The 14,518-nt window shown below is 40.3% G+C and overlaps 1 long non-coding RNA gene across 1 annotated transcript in view; it reads right to left on the bottom strand.

The window, feature by feature from the left end:
• LOC112966837 overlaps window positions 1-7,901 on the bottom strand; it is a 59,985-nt gene extending 52,084 nt beyond the window's left edge. Inside the window, exons 1-2 of the long non-coding RNA XR_003253759.1 lie at window positions 7,788-7,901; window positions 7,080-7,278 (exon numbers count right to left, since the gene is read on the bottom strand). This is a non-coding gene — a long non-coding RNA (uncharacterized LOC112966837). The remainder of the gene's footprint in view (window positions 1-7,079; window positions 7,279-7,787) is intronic.
• Window positions 7,902-14,518: the final 6,617 nt, after the last annotated feature.

Genomic DNA, 14,518 nt, shown 5'->3' with positions numbered 1-14,518 from the left:
GCCACCGYGCTGACCAGATAATTCAGGACATGTGGAGATGAGCGCAGATCTCCTTTTACATGAAGGTGTAGACCTGTCCTTGGTATAGTCTTAGAGAAAGGAAGTGGAATATTTATCTGTCTGCACTGCATACCGGATGACACAGAGTGATCTAGAGGCCTTCACAGACTTACACCAGACAACTATAATAATCCTTTACAGCCTTATAATCTGATTTTCTTACTCAGGTTACTAAGTGAACCCTGTGTTCACTATTCATTGTGTATCTAATTCATTATCTACCTATTCTCTCCATTTTGGCATAACTGAAGTTTTATCAGCAATAACCATAGGTTTTCTGCCAGGTCATAACAAAAAATAAATAAATATTGTTAGTCTAAATACAGAGACCTGAAAGCTCCCCCTATAAACAACTACATTTTAGGACTTGTCAGCTATTTTAAATCCATTTAGTGCATACATCTGATATTGTATCATACTGATCTCTTTACCAAAATACCACAGGGGACCAAGTTACAGCACTACAGAATTCCTTGTCTATGGCATTAATAATTATCGATTATCCAAATTAGGGGCAGGAACAGTTTAAAACTCCCATGTCAAACAGTTAGCTTAGCTAGTACCCATTCATGAAAGTCAAATAATCCAAAACAAAGATTGCTTTTTGTGTTGCTTTCTTTGAACAAGAATCAAGGGAGCAGCCGCTAGATGGCCATCTTGTGTCATTAACAGGGAATTTCCTTATTCTGTAAACCTGACTAGAAAGTACCCTTAAGTTTGCAATAATGTCTAAACTTTTATTACTTTGTAACAAGTCTGGAAGACTGTTTAAAGACAAAGATATCACTGTTTTTTCTCACATATATAGCTAGAGGCTGGAAAGGTATACAGGAAAGTATCCTTAAATACTTCTGCTCTTAACATGGTTTCCTAGACACCAGTTGTTGACCCGTCACACAGAGAATACTGGACTAGCTGGACCTCTGGTCTGGCTTTGTATGGTCATTCTAATCTGCTTATTAAACTTAGTCTTTCTCCTATGTCTGTGGCACTGCTCATGATAGCCATGGCTATCACAGCACAAATTTGAGGTGTTATGAGTAGAGCACCTATATACCTTTGTAAGTGATCCTAATTTGTAAGTGAACTAATCAGGCAATCACTTCAAAGGCAATCATTAAGATTCAGAGTCAACACATGTTGAGCAGGATACTTTTACAATTACTATTGCAGGTATTCTGCTGACTCATGCTGTTCTCAGAGAAAAAGTCTAGAAGCATCAGTATTCCTAGGTGGATGTTGCCAGGCTACCTGTAGCTTGACACCCTTTACCACTGCTCCCAATCTTTTGATCCTGTGTTCTATTTCAATAAAATATGAAAAAAAGGTAGACATTCCAGAGGTATTAAGTTCTCTGCAGGTTTCATAATGGAAGAGCATGGGAGGAAGACCCAAAACAATGCCCCAACTAAGAGAAAGATTGCAGGTTGGACTCAATAATTAAGTGTTCTTTTTGGCTGGGTGTGTAAATTGGCCAGTCAGTTTCAAAATAAGTCCAAATTAAATACTGTATATACTATTCTCACTTAGCCAGAACTGCTTTAGGCCCAGAGGAAAATGAACTTTTGGGGTAGGATCATTCCCCTTACTCCAGGGTAGTAATGCGCTCCTTTTTATTTTCCCCCCCAAAAACAACGCTATCAGCCTCCCTTTCTGGCAGCTCTCTTCTACCATAAAAACAAAGCACTTTTTAATGGAAAATTACAAACAGAACAGCCTAGAAGAAGCATATGGGTGAGTGGCAGGCAGGTGGTGAACATGGAAGGAACTACACAATTAAATAGAATCCAGAAGAAAAAAGTAAAAAGTCACCAGAGGCCTAGAAAAATTTTTCTTTGAGAAAAGATTACATGAACTGGGACTGGTTAGTCTGAAGAACAGAAGAACAAGGTGGCCAGCCTGACGGTTTTGAAATGGAAGACTAACTTCTGCAGGCAGAATAAATGGAATAAGTAGTAATGGGCTTAAATTGCAAAAAGAGAATTTTAGGCATTTTAGTGGTAAGGATAGCAAAGTACTACGATGGACTGCGTGGAGAATTTTTAAGTCCTTACCAACAGAGGTCATCACAAACAAGTCAAACATTTCTCCAGGATGACCTTGTATAGTTCATTATGATTGAAAGTATAGCAGTAGATTAGACGACTTTCTTTGGTCTTTCCAGGCCTGTGATTTTATGTAACACTAAGATTTTGAGATACTGAAAGTTTCACAAAATGTAAGTTTGTAACTTATGTTGACTGGTGCCTAATAGAACACCCAGCATTCCATATTTCTAGTCAAGCTACAACACCGTGGGAACCCTCATTTCTCATCAGCTTTTGCCATTTCTCTTTCCATTCCTGGCAGAATCAAGAAATGCAGAGGCAGGCTGCAAGAAACAAACAACAACAACAAAAAAGACATAATCAAGTTCTAGAAATTACCTACATCTTAGAATGAGCAAAAGTTCAACAGACTCAAGAAGTGGTTTATCTTCTCCAATATCGTAGTTTTATCCAGACTCTAGCACATTCTTTGTGAGATTAAGAAAAATAAAATGGATTATGGAAAATATGCTCATCTGAGAAGTGCTACAATCCACACGACCACCATAAGGGTAACCATCGATTCTGGATGCTTTAGTACAGACATGCCTAGTTACATCTGCAGAAAAGCATGGAAACATACCTTGTGAAAAATCAGGCTCAGTAGAGTCTATCCAGCCAGGTATAAAAGATGATATTTTCACCACACTAGTACTCACTCATCAAAATATTATCCATATTGATTAGCTTAATTCATCTAGTATACTGAGACTTCTACTGGTTTTTACTGTATTAAATATAACTGAATAGTCCCATCAGTCACACATGTGAAGACTCAAGAGAAAACATTCTATCTAGCACAGAAAGAGGGTGTAGATGCCCATGACCAACAGGAAAGCCTTCAACTTCTCCACCTCTAAAACTGCCATTAGGCTAAACATTCAATCTCCTATAAAACATGAGCTGCAAGCACTCTGGACTCACCTTTTTTATTTTTTCAAGGTACATGGAAGGAACAACACATCACAACATTAATTGCCCAGACGTTATTAGAAACCATGGTTTCATGTGCAAAAATGAAAGAATTTGTCTACTTAAAAAAAACCTGTAATTCTGCAGCAAAGTAGGTTATAGTTGTGTGGATTATATGAGAAGCTTACCCATATAAGGGTCTATTCTGACCAAGCAGCTCTGTTTTGATCCCCCAAAACTTTCAGCTGCCCAGCTGCCTCCTTGCACCAACCCCCCCACACACTGATTTCCCCTTTCTTCTGGTTATGATTTTGTGCAAGTTAACTGAGTCAGCAGAGCCCTGGTTTGCTATGGACTATTTTTAGGTACTAATATTTTCAGAGAAAGAATCACATTATTTTGAGTGCGTGTTCCATACCATAAATTTTGGCAATTCTTACTTCAAAATACTTCTATAACTCTGACATGAATTCCATTTCATGGAGTAAAAGAAACACACAGCTTTCATTCACTCATTTTGCACTATTCTGGATTCTCAACAATGAGTGAACAAAATAGTTCATTTTCTGCTGAAGCAGACTTTCTGGTTTGGTTAAATAAACATCCAACTGTAGCCTGGCAGGGTGGGGCTGAAGTTTGTTTTTTTAAAACATCTTATATTGTCATTCTGAAACTCACAGGCGTGATCAACTTTGCAGGATTTCCCTTTCACGCTGGGAGCAATGACTGAGCCAGCATGCAAGCAGCAGCACAGGAAAAAATTAAGTAGTGCTTCGTTCACTCATTTTTCACTACAATTCTAATACCACTCCCATGGAAGCTGATGGTAACTCTTCCATTGACAGCAAGAGTTCAAGGTCTGACCCAGAGCTAGCAGCAATACATAAAGCTGTGACCACTGAGAGGGTCAGATGCAGAACTAGCGTAAGTGCGCTGAACTCTTAACAACTTTGATGGAATTTCCACCATCTTTCACCAGGAACAAATTTATCCCAGCATAGGATGTATATTAAATGAGTATCACAGTCTTGCAGTCTGCTTTAAGTTGTTTTCCATTCATAGTCCCATTGCTAATTAATTGTCATATTATAACAAAGACTAAGCCAGGGTGCATTTTAGAGACCAGCCAGCAGAATCTTGTGACAAAACATTTAACAAGGAGTAATGGGAATCTTTAGAATGATGCCTGACCTGTTTTTAAGGGAGGGAGGAAGCCACACACCCCTAAAAAAAAGCAAGAAGAGAAGTCTTCTGAATTTATCATCCTCTTCCAGAGAAGACAAGTAAACAGTGTAATTTCAGCTTCCCCAACACTTTACATATAAAAGCACTCTTTTGAAATTCACACAGCAACCACAAACGGAACTGTAGTAATATATCTGCAATCATAACAGCTCTGGGTACATCTACATGCCTGGGGGCAGATAAATGAGAGTATCTAGGGCTGGCAGGATGCAAGACAGATCAGGTCCAGAAGCCAGCTAGCCATGTTAGCACTGCTGAAACCAGTAAGCCACAACAAATACAGTACACTAGCTTTGGCTGCCCTGTGATTACACAGTTACACAGCTTTCAGGCTCACAGATGACCAGGTTAAAGTACAGACAGAGGAGCTGTGTCTGCACTTGACATATACCTTCTGTGAGAAAGCTAAATTAAAAAAAAAMCCAAAAAACAAAAACACACACCACAACCACAACCCAGAAACACATGAAATTACAAATGGAAATAAGAAGGGCAGCCTGTTCTTCTGGTCCTCTTTTGCTTTTCATCTCATTTATTTTTACAAGGTTTACCTTTGTGAACACTAATAAATTCACAGGGTACTGCGGCAGAGTTTTAAAGATTGTTAGGATCAAGGAAGAAACAAGTTCAAGTCTCCTTCCTAAATCATTCTACAGGCTGCCCTCAGTTAACTCAAATGCAAACATGTACATAGCCATTCAGAAGGAGGAATTAAAGGCAAAGGACTGATGGTGTTTACATTCTCTTCTCATCAGTGACAGAAAGGATGTACCTTAACAGCAACTAGTCATACAGGCCAGATTTTTTTATTTTTTATTTTTATTTTTTGGTACACAGGGCAATAACATACAACCTGCATGAGCATGACTGAAACTCTAAATATCATTCTGGCAATGTGGGAAATCCATCTATGAACTTCATATAAACATACTAATTGTGTTTGTGCCCATCTCTCCTAGACCAATATTCTATTTTAATTGTAAGGCTCACCTTAGTTCTCTATTACCTGCACCTTGGTCCAAAATTCCACAGCTAGCAGGTCGATAAMAGGCTGTTAGTAGGGCTAACAGCAGAGTACTATTAAACTTTAAGGATTCTCAATTTAAATAGAATATTCCCAGGCCAACAAATTATTTATCCATACAGCAAAGCAGTTTTCTAGCCTGAACTCTAGAAGATAATTTCAGATAACAGATAACTTGATAAGGTTAAGCCAAACATCACATGCCAAAGAGGCTGGAAGTCATAGAACAAAGCCAGTACAGCAAAAAGTTAACTTGGGGCAGAAGAAAGCAGAAATATTTGTTTCTGCCTCCATACAAGGGGTTTACAGAATGCCATCAGTTTCATTCATTAAGTTATCAAACTCTGAACATGTTAAAGCCAAGATTATACTATCTAAAAAACCCAGGCAGACATTAAGCTGCTCAACATATGTAAGCAATACTCATAAGTAACAATTTTTTTTTTCTCTCCAGTTCTCTGGCTTGGAAAACAAGGTCTCATGCTTGCAACTATATCAATGAAAATCCTATTTCTGATTTGTGGGAACTCCTCCACTTTCAGTTTCATTAAACATTGCCAGATTATGATTACAATGAGGAAACACGCTCAATGGCATTGCAGCTGATTGATGAATGGGGGTGGGGGGTAGAACTCATGCTGGTGGTTAGATTGCCATTATTTTGTGGTTAATATTGTTTCTTTTCTGACTCACTGTATTAAAACAATGACATTCATTTAGAAGGGAAGAAGTTTTATTAGGTTGATTTCCCATAACAGTAAGAGAGTAGAGGCCACACACAATGCTAAGGCTGCAAGTGGCATAGATTAAAATGCCTTAAACACAGCAAAAAAAAAAAMMAAAAAAAAACTGTTTGTTGTTTGTTCCACTTTGCTCTGAAAACAAGTGTGGTTCAGAGTCATACTAATCTCATTCTGTGGAAGGACCCAGTGAAACAGGATGAAAAGCTTTATCTCTAGGAATTCTTACACTTTCTTCAGTGTACCTGACCGTATTTGATTGCTTGCAGTCCCTTCCATCTCTGCAGATGAATGCTTTGATGAATTGAGCAAATCACAAAGAAACTTCTTCAGGAAGAAAGACCAAAACCCTGATTATTTTATCAATAAATTGCCTATACAAATACATAGGAGATCACTGGAGATGGTGGCCCGAAGGCTGCTTAGTAATCTGTGTGAGAAAACTGGAGCTTCTCCTTTCCTATGCACTGATTCATATTATAATTACCAATGTGTCAAGTTGGCAGGATGCTGGCCTGCTCCGGGCTTGTTTTCTTAATAACCTGTTTCAGAAGGCCACACAGAGACGGGTAACAGACAATAACTCAAATACATTTAGAGGATTACAGTAAATGCAAGACTGAAATAAGCACTTTGTGTACGATCTGTGTGACAATTTGTGCACTTCCACAATGGACTTTGTGACTAAATTAAAATCCATCTACCAAGACCTTGTTAGCTCAGACTTTGAGGGTGCATAACATCATGCTCTCCCAACATACTTCGACAAGGGAGCCATCTTACAGCAACACATACTTACACAAACACACACAGCGACTATTGTAGGTCTACATGTTCCTCTACAAACACCACAGTCCACCATGCTGTGTGACAAGAAAAGTCAAACTAGACCCAAGGTCCTCTTTCTTCTTTGATACAACACCCAAAAGAGGCTGCCCTGCTTCACCCAACTTTCCAGGTCTAGGCCTCAGCCCTGCAGACTTTCTCCCCCTTACTACCTTAAGAACATACCATTTTCTACGCTCAGCACCCTGAAGGTCAGGAATACGCTTCTTTGCTCTCTCCAAGCTCTCTCCTCACTCCGGGCAGCCTTTGCTGCAGACCTCTGGGGCTGAGGTACACTTTCAGTGCAGCACGCTGGGAGGTTCTGTCAGGCAAGGTCCTCAGCCAAGTCCTCATGCAGCCAGCTGCAAAGTTGGTGCTGCTTCAGCTAAACACAAAATCAAGATTTCAATAAAAATCATTTAATAAACAATCCAAGACCTGCAGTGAGCTATTGCCTGGAATATTTTTTAGTTGCTTTCATATTGCCCAGAAGCTTCCCATATGTTGTTTTTTACTGAGAATATAAAGAAATCACCAAGAGGAGCTGGAGATTTTAAGGGGGAGGGAGGGGACACTCACATTACTGCCACCTGAGGAACCTGAACACCTGAAGCTGGGCTGGAGCCAGGGCCCGCAGCAAGGAAATCAGGTTTTGCTTTTTTGGTAAGGGCACACCCATCCTTTAATCTCTCCTTCCTCACCACGCTTTAAAGGCACTATCTATTTGAAGGTGGATGGTTTGATGCTTCAAGTAAAAGAATCAGTAGGAAATATAAGTATTTAAATACTTCCCACCCACCCACCCCCCCCCAAAAAAAATGACTACCTACAAGCCTAGTTACTGCATGTAAATTATCACCTTTAAGTTTCAGGCTTAACACCCATTAAGCTTACATTCATTGACGCCATAGCGGCATTTCACGCTTTCTAAGCGGTTGTTTTAACTCCTCCAAGAGCTTCAAACGCCGGTTACGGGCTGGGGCCCGCGCCAGCGCCAACGGCTGCGCGGCTCCCTCCGCCGGGCGAGGCGGCTCGCGCCGCTCGGCGGGGAAGCGCGGGAACTGCCCGCCCGCAGCGGCCCTTCCCAGCGACAGCCCGGGCGCTCCGTGGCGCAGGGTCACATAGACCAAACCCCACGATTCCTGCTGCTTTGTCTTACTTCAGGACCGGTCGGGCATTTTAAACTTCATCTCTTCATTATGGCATGCTTTTTTGTTTTGTTTTTAACCAAGATAAGAGTGTTTTCAGTTATTTTTTCCCCTGCTGTTGTGCTTGGTAAGCTCCTCGCTCTTTATCTCCGTGGAAAGGCTGGCTGTGAGAGAGATCCGCCACGCCGCCTCCCGCCCTCGCAGGGGAGCAGCCGAGCAGCGAGCGCAGCCCGGCTTCAAAGGCGCCCGCTCCCCGCCGCGCCGCTCGGGTAAGCTCAGCCTCTGCCAACAAAACCGCCCAGACAAAACAACGCAAGAGGGAAGTGCAGGGGAAGGGAAGTGCAGCGCAGGAAGAGCCTGGGCCGGGGGGCCGGCAGGAAAACCCAGGAGAGAGCGGGGACAGCGTAAAGGAAAAGGGGGGGGAGAGAGTTCGGGGGAGCGAAGGGGCCACAGGAGCGGGAGTGGTTTCAGTAGCCTCGAAAAGGACCTCGAGAGGAGAGGAGGTTGGTTTTCGTCCCAAAATAAGCAACTCTGAGCCACTGCTAATCTTTTTAATGGCTGGGAGCCATTTTCGTGTGAAGGTGGTCTGGGGGCTTCCACCCAGTGTCTGATGGGTGTTAAAATGGCGATGATTTTCCTCGCTGCCTGGATGCGGCACGAGCCCAAACGCAAAATGGCTGCCGAGGGCGCGGGCAGCGGGGGCGGGCGTCGCTGCAGCACCTCCTCTATGAGCGCTTAAATACACTTTTTACATAACTTTTGTTATGTAGGAAGCGGTGTTAGTATTTGTAAGGTAATTTTGGGTGCTGTATTAAAGATCTYGGGTTCAGCCACTGGAGTCATGTTAGTTAAACAAAGCAAACAATTCTATTCTAAACCATTAAGATATATTGAGTCTACAAATATAAAAGTTCAGATAAATTCTAATCTGAAATACTTTCCATGTTTTAATTGGTTCTGGTTTCCAAAGGCAGAGCCTGGTTTCTGTCTTGAAGTTTAAATAGTTTTTMTTTCTCTATCATCCACTTCCATAACGTAGTTTGTAGGCCTGAATATTTTGTTTCCTGCTTCTCTTCTCTGTGGTGGGAAAAGGCTTTGCTCACTGAGCCTTTTATATTAGTTCATCCTATTAAAGCACCTTGCTTTGTTGTGATTCTCCAAACCCTCTCGAAGGCCTCTGCATTTTTCAGCAAGTTTAGTGAAAAGCAAAACTTCACACTGTATCATTTAAAGAATTCTAACTAGAGCCACTCTCACTGGTGAATCATTTCAGGTTAAAAGATCCTGTATTACTCCACAGTTCCATTTGTATAGGCAAGTTCCTCTCCCTGACACCTCTTAAACTATTTATTATAAAAACAAAATAACAACCACTTTGACACAAGAAATGGACAGCCTCTGAGATTTAAGTTTAATCTTCTGGATTTCTTAAAGGAATATTTTCATATGATATACAAAGTGGTACAGGAGCTGATAAGACACAAAATGTACTGGATTTCTAATTTTCCAGAAAAATAAAAAAGAAAAATGTTTTTAACACAGACTTGTAGGCTACTTTCAAGTAATATCGCTATGCCAATGTAAAAGATTTCTTCAGAAGAAGAAATTCGAATTACCCTAATCAGAGGGAGAACCTGCATGCCAGCTACAAACTATTTAAACCGGCAGTAAAAGTGGGAGTTGCAGTGGAAATACAAAATATCTAAAAGGGAAAGAGCTCAAATGCTTTCCTTGTACAACAGGCATCTAAGTGGACACCAGATTAGAAGAATCCGTTAGACCATGGTTATGTCTTCCCCGACAGCAAAAAAGATAATGATACAGGCTTCAGTGAGTTGTTTTTCAATAATAGCTGCTCTTAAAAAATGTTTTTTTCAGCCAAGATCTCGATGCTTATTCCAACCATGAGGCTGTAGAGAGTTGTACATGCACTGAGTGTTACTAAAAAACAAACAAATTAATTTCCCACCGTGCAGGAGTTGTCATAGAGCAGCATCAGTTCATCAAAGCACAAGAAGATACTGCAAGCAGCTGGGCACTAAATGAGCTGGGAGACCATCTACCATAGCCAAAATACCACAGATACCAACTTTTTTAATAGTACCACAAAACTAAAATACTCACTTTTGAGTGTCCTTGTGTATGTCATTCTTTGCAGGAAGGCGAGAATTCATGAGAACTTGCCTGGAGTTGCCCAGGAGAGAATTGCTGACCTACAGTTAGAGTCCATAACTGAAAATCCCCAGCCATGTGCCTTTACTACCACAGAACTACCTCTACTACTACCACTACCTCACCAATCCCAAATTGTTCCTGAAGCCCGTTTTCTCATACACTCTCTGTCACAATCCAGTGTTCACATCATGCTATTTGTTGCTGTATTTTCTCTGCAACCGTATGTACTCTGTTTCCATTGCTTATATCAGTTCATGTCCCCACCTTCACGTTATTCAACTGTAGGTGCTTCATATGGACATGAGATTGCTTATATGAGATAGTATCCCAGCAATTTGTACCATTGTGTCCTGCTAAATCAAGAAGTCTGGCTTAAGAGAGCAAAACTACGTTTAGTAGTCCCTTGTCGTAGTTTCAGATGTCAGCTAGGATTCAAACCAAAGACTTTTCCCAAATAGTGATAACGCTTTCATCAGTGATTTCATGGAGCCCAGCAGAAAATTTTAACACAGTATTTATTCAGTGATTTCCCTCTAGCCTGTGATTTCCARATATGCATTAGTTATCAAAAATTATTTGGTCTGTATTTTGAGCCTGCTTTTAAGTGAGAAGAGTGATCATGAACAAGCATTGCAAATGCTGTATATGCATGCTAACACTAACTGGCTCTTGTCACCTACTTTTCCAATGAGCCCTTTTGATGTATAATTATTGTACTATGTATTTAAAAATGGATCTTCTCCAAATGATCATTCATATAAAGTCAAGATTCATTTTAGTTGGCCTTTGTGCCAGGTTTCCATTATGTAGTTACTAAACGAGGCTTAAATGTTCACAGGAAGTTGACAGACCTTTATCAACTTTGCTTTAGCATAGGGCTTTTCCATGCCTGGAGAATTCTTGGGTGTGGTTGATCCGATTTCCTGCCTTTTTGTACCATGAAGGTAATATTAAGAGTTCTGAATACAGGAAATTAGTTACTGTTCAATTCCAATATARTATTTTTCAGTATGGTAAGCAATCAGGCTATGCAGACTTCTGTGGGGTTTTGTCTGGAAAATGCTAGTTTGACACAGCATCTCAGAATATGTGGATTAGTAGAACWCACACAAGGAATGTGTCATCTTCTCCCTGCACAGCCAGCCAGCAGCAAGGGTCAGTGGGAGAGGATCCTTAACATAATAATAATTCTCTTCGTTGGATCATGTAAGTCTATACAAATTATGTTCTCAACTTTCCCCCCGTAAAAAAACATTTTTTTTTTGTTAGTATCTTCATTTATCTCAGATGCTTGAGTTTCAGATCTCCAGATATTTATTTCAGCATAAACCTCTTACTGCAACAAATTAGCTGTACCACAGACTTAAATCCACCTCCTGTGTGCAGACTTGATTTGGTTACTGCCAATTGTTATAGAGACAGAATTTTAGAAAATCCCATGCCTAGAGTAATAATTAAAGGGAGATCTCTTGACCCAATGCCATTCTTGCAGATTGCATAAAAGGAAATAATGTTCTATCACAATAAATTAGACCATAGAGAATGAAGAAACTCTTTCCATCTATAGATGCAAAGGTAGGATTAGAAAAGCYCATGAAAGCAGATTATGGGAATAAAATTTAGATGGATTTTTTTGTTTGTTTGTTTCTTAAATCCTTGAAGGTTCAGTCATAGTTGGATTAATTTCTGTTTTCCAAGAAAAAGAAGAAAAAATATTAAAATATATTAACATTATTCCTGGGGAATTTCAAAACCCCATAAATGGTGATGCCTGTCCTTGGGGAATTTCCAGCAATTCATAGCTAACAGACTTAGTATAGATCAGTTTTAAGTATCCACATTTTTGGATGCTCAGTCAGTATGGCCCTTTTACAGCATTAGATAATATCTCAGTCCATATAAAATGCAATCAGTATTAAGATCTTCCAGGCCAAATTAGGAATTAGGAAATGTCACAGTTGGACAATCCCTGTAGTTTTTTGTTGGCAGAATAAGAAGAGGATGGATAACAGTATTTTTACCTTTCTGTTTCCCCTAGTTTTGGTACACTGTACAGCAGGCCTAAGGTTTGTTCCTCTTTGTAATAGTTTTGATGCGACCTGTGTCCTAAAACTCTTAGTCTGTTGGGGATTTTGACTGCAGCTGTTCTGCTGCCCAATATACACAGTGCTGTCTATACCTGGGTGCAGGCATACCTATATTTAGGCAGTCGCTAGGGGAGCAGTAGACAGATTTTATGATCATTTTCCATCCCCGTGCAATTCCTTATACTGGAAGAACACTTAGGAAAAAGTATAAATCAGAGGACCAGGTTATTCTTGAAAATTCAGGCTATTTTATTTTACTTATACATTTGTATAATGTACCTTTTCAGTTCCCAGTTCATTTTCTCTACCAGTTTGGCACATGGTCAACAAAAGGGCAAAGTCGTATGCAAGGCACTCTGGCGCCTGGAAAGGGTGCTTTCTGCATTACACATCACAAAACTGAGCACTGTGCATCTGGCCTAACCTGTTGATTTAGTATAATAGATTTCACTGGTCAAGGAGTTGTAGAGTTCTCCTGTAGGAAGCGAAGAGATACAAACAGCCTTTCTTTCTGTCAGGAACCCTAACTTTTATTATTATTATTATGATTATTGTTCCCTGCCTGAAGCTTTTCTATCATGCATAGATGTGGCCTGACCATGAAGGAAATGGATCTCAGTCATCTTGATCAAGAGCATAGGAAGTGCTTCCCATGGCACAATGCCAGACTATGGCCTTTGCATTTTTTTTCTTTTATTGCATGAATTACCTTAGGGCTTTGAGTTACCTACCAGAATTGGGCTTCCATCAAACAAATGCACAGTGGGAAAGAGTCATTTCCCCCAAAGGCTTGCACAGCAATTAAACAAAGTAGATAAGACAGGGATACAGAAACCAAGACAAAGAGAAGGGAAGTGACTAACCTGTTGGCTATCACCTCCAGATACGTAAAGGCTGATTGTCACAAGGGGACTGTGACACAGCCGTACTTGGACATGGCTCATCCCTTGTCATATGATCTCTAGTCCATATGGGACAGACAACCTTAATGCCCTTAAGGCTTCAAGAGCAGAAAGGCCCTAGTCCCAAGAGTCTTCTGAATAAAAACATTCCTGCAAATGCAGATCAGGACTAAAATGAAGACCACAACCCATGTCCCTATACCTTGCCTTTGTTTACTCACCAATAGCACTTTAGGGGCTTAACTTGGACTTTCATAGTTTATATACTTTTGGTGCTCTGCATAGAAGTGATTTCAACCCTGGGATAAAGTAGTGCTTTCCCTTATGACTGTCAGTACCTTACGTAAGCCATCACTGCCCAAATGACAGCCTGAGCCAAGGCAGACTTTATCTTTTGCACAAATACAGATTTGACATTTTTTCCAGCTTTGCTCAGGACACTAAAAGCCTAGGAAGTGAGCACACATGAAATCATTCCTTCCGTACAGGCAGACAGATGGAGAGAAATTCCAGCCTGTTTCCACTCTTTTGTCTTCAGGGCATTTTTGGAATTTCCTTCAGGAAGTGAGGTTATGACCTAAAGCCTTCCTCAGTGAGTAGGCTTTGGTTTCCCACAGTAAACCTTGCACAGTGATGACATACAGTACGAGAAGGTGAGGTTTATCTTTACACTCCAACTGCATCCTGTACAAGCTCCATGAGAGTTTTAAGTAATACCTAGAAGGAATGGCAGCAAGGGAAGAAATGGAAGTCAAACCTTTAGAAGAAGTAATAAAGTACCTATTCACATACACAGYCATATTCTTTATTGGTGGGCCTAATGAGGCTGCAGCAATTACCTGACTGAGGCCACAGTTCCATATTTTGTAAACTTAAATGATGCTTGTAATAAACAAAATTTAAAACTGATGACCGATATTAGTGGTTAGATACTATTCTTTCATTTATTACGCTCCAGGCAGTAGTGGCAGAACTTACAGGCATCTAATTTTTCTTCTGTTTCTACTTCATTGTTTGTTGGAGAAAAATTGCTTGCCAGCATGCTACTATTTAGATTCTTTTATTGGCATTTCACCAGTATAGCGTATGTGCTGATGAAAAAAACACGTTCTAACATTAATTTTGTATTCTACATGATCTCATAAGTGGCATTATGCATCTATGTCTTAACTGGTTGGGAAGATTGCACAGAATAGGCTTAATCCAATGGGTACTGAAATAAGAAATCCTTCCATTGGCTTCTACTAACAAGAAACCAAACCCAGCATAAAAGCCCATAATAGTACAAAACTACTAGTATTGTGATAACAGAA

Source organism: Apteryx rowi, unplaced genomic scaffold, assembly GCF_003343035.1.
Source record: "Apteryx rowi isolate R43461 unplaced genomic scaffold, aptRow1 scaffold_258, whole genome shotgun sequence".
Lineage (NCBI taxonomy): Eukaryota > Metazoa > Chordata > Aves > Apterygiformes > Apterygidae > Apteryx > Apteryx rowi.
The sequence above is the reverse complement of the archived record's forward strand: the minus strand, read 5'-3'. Positions and strand labels throughout refer to the sequence as shown.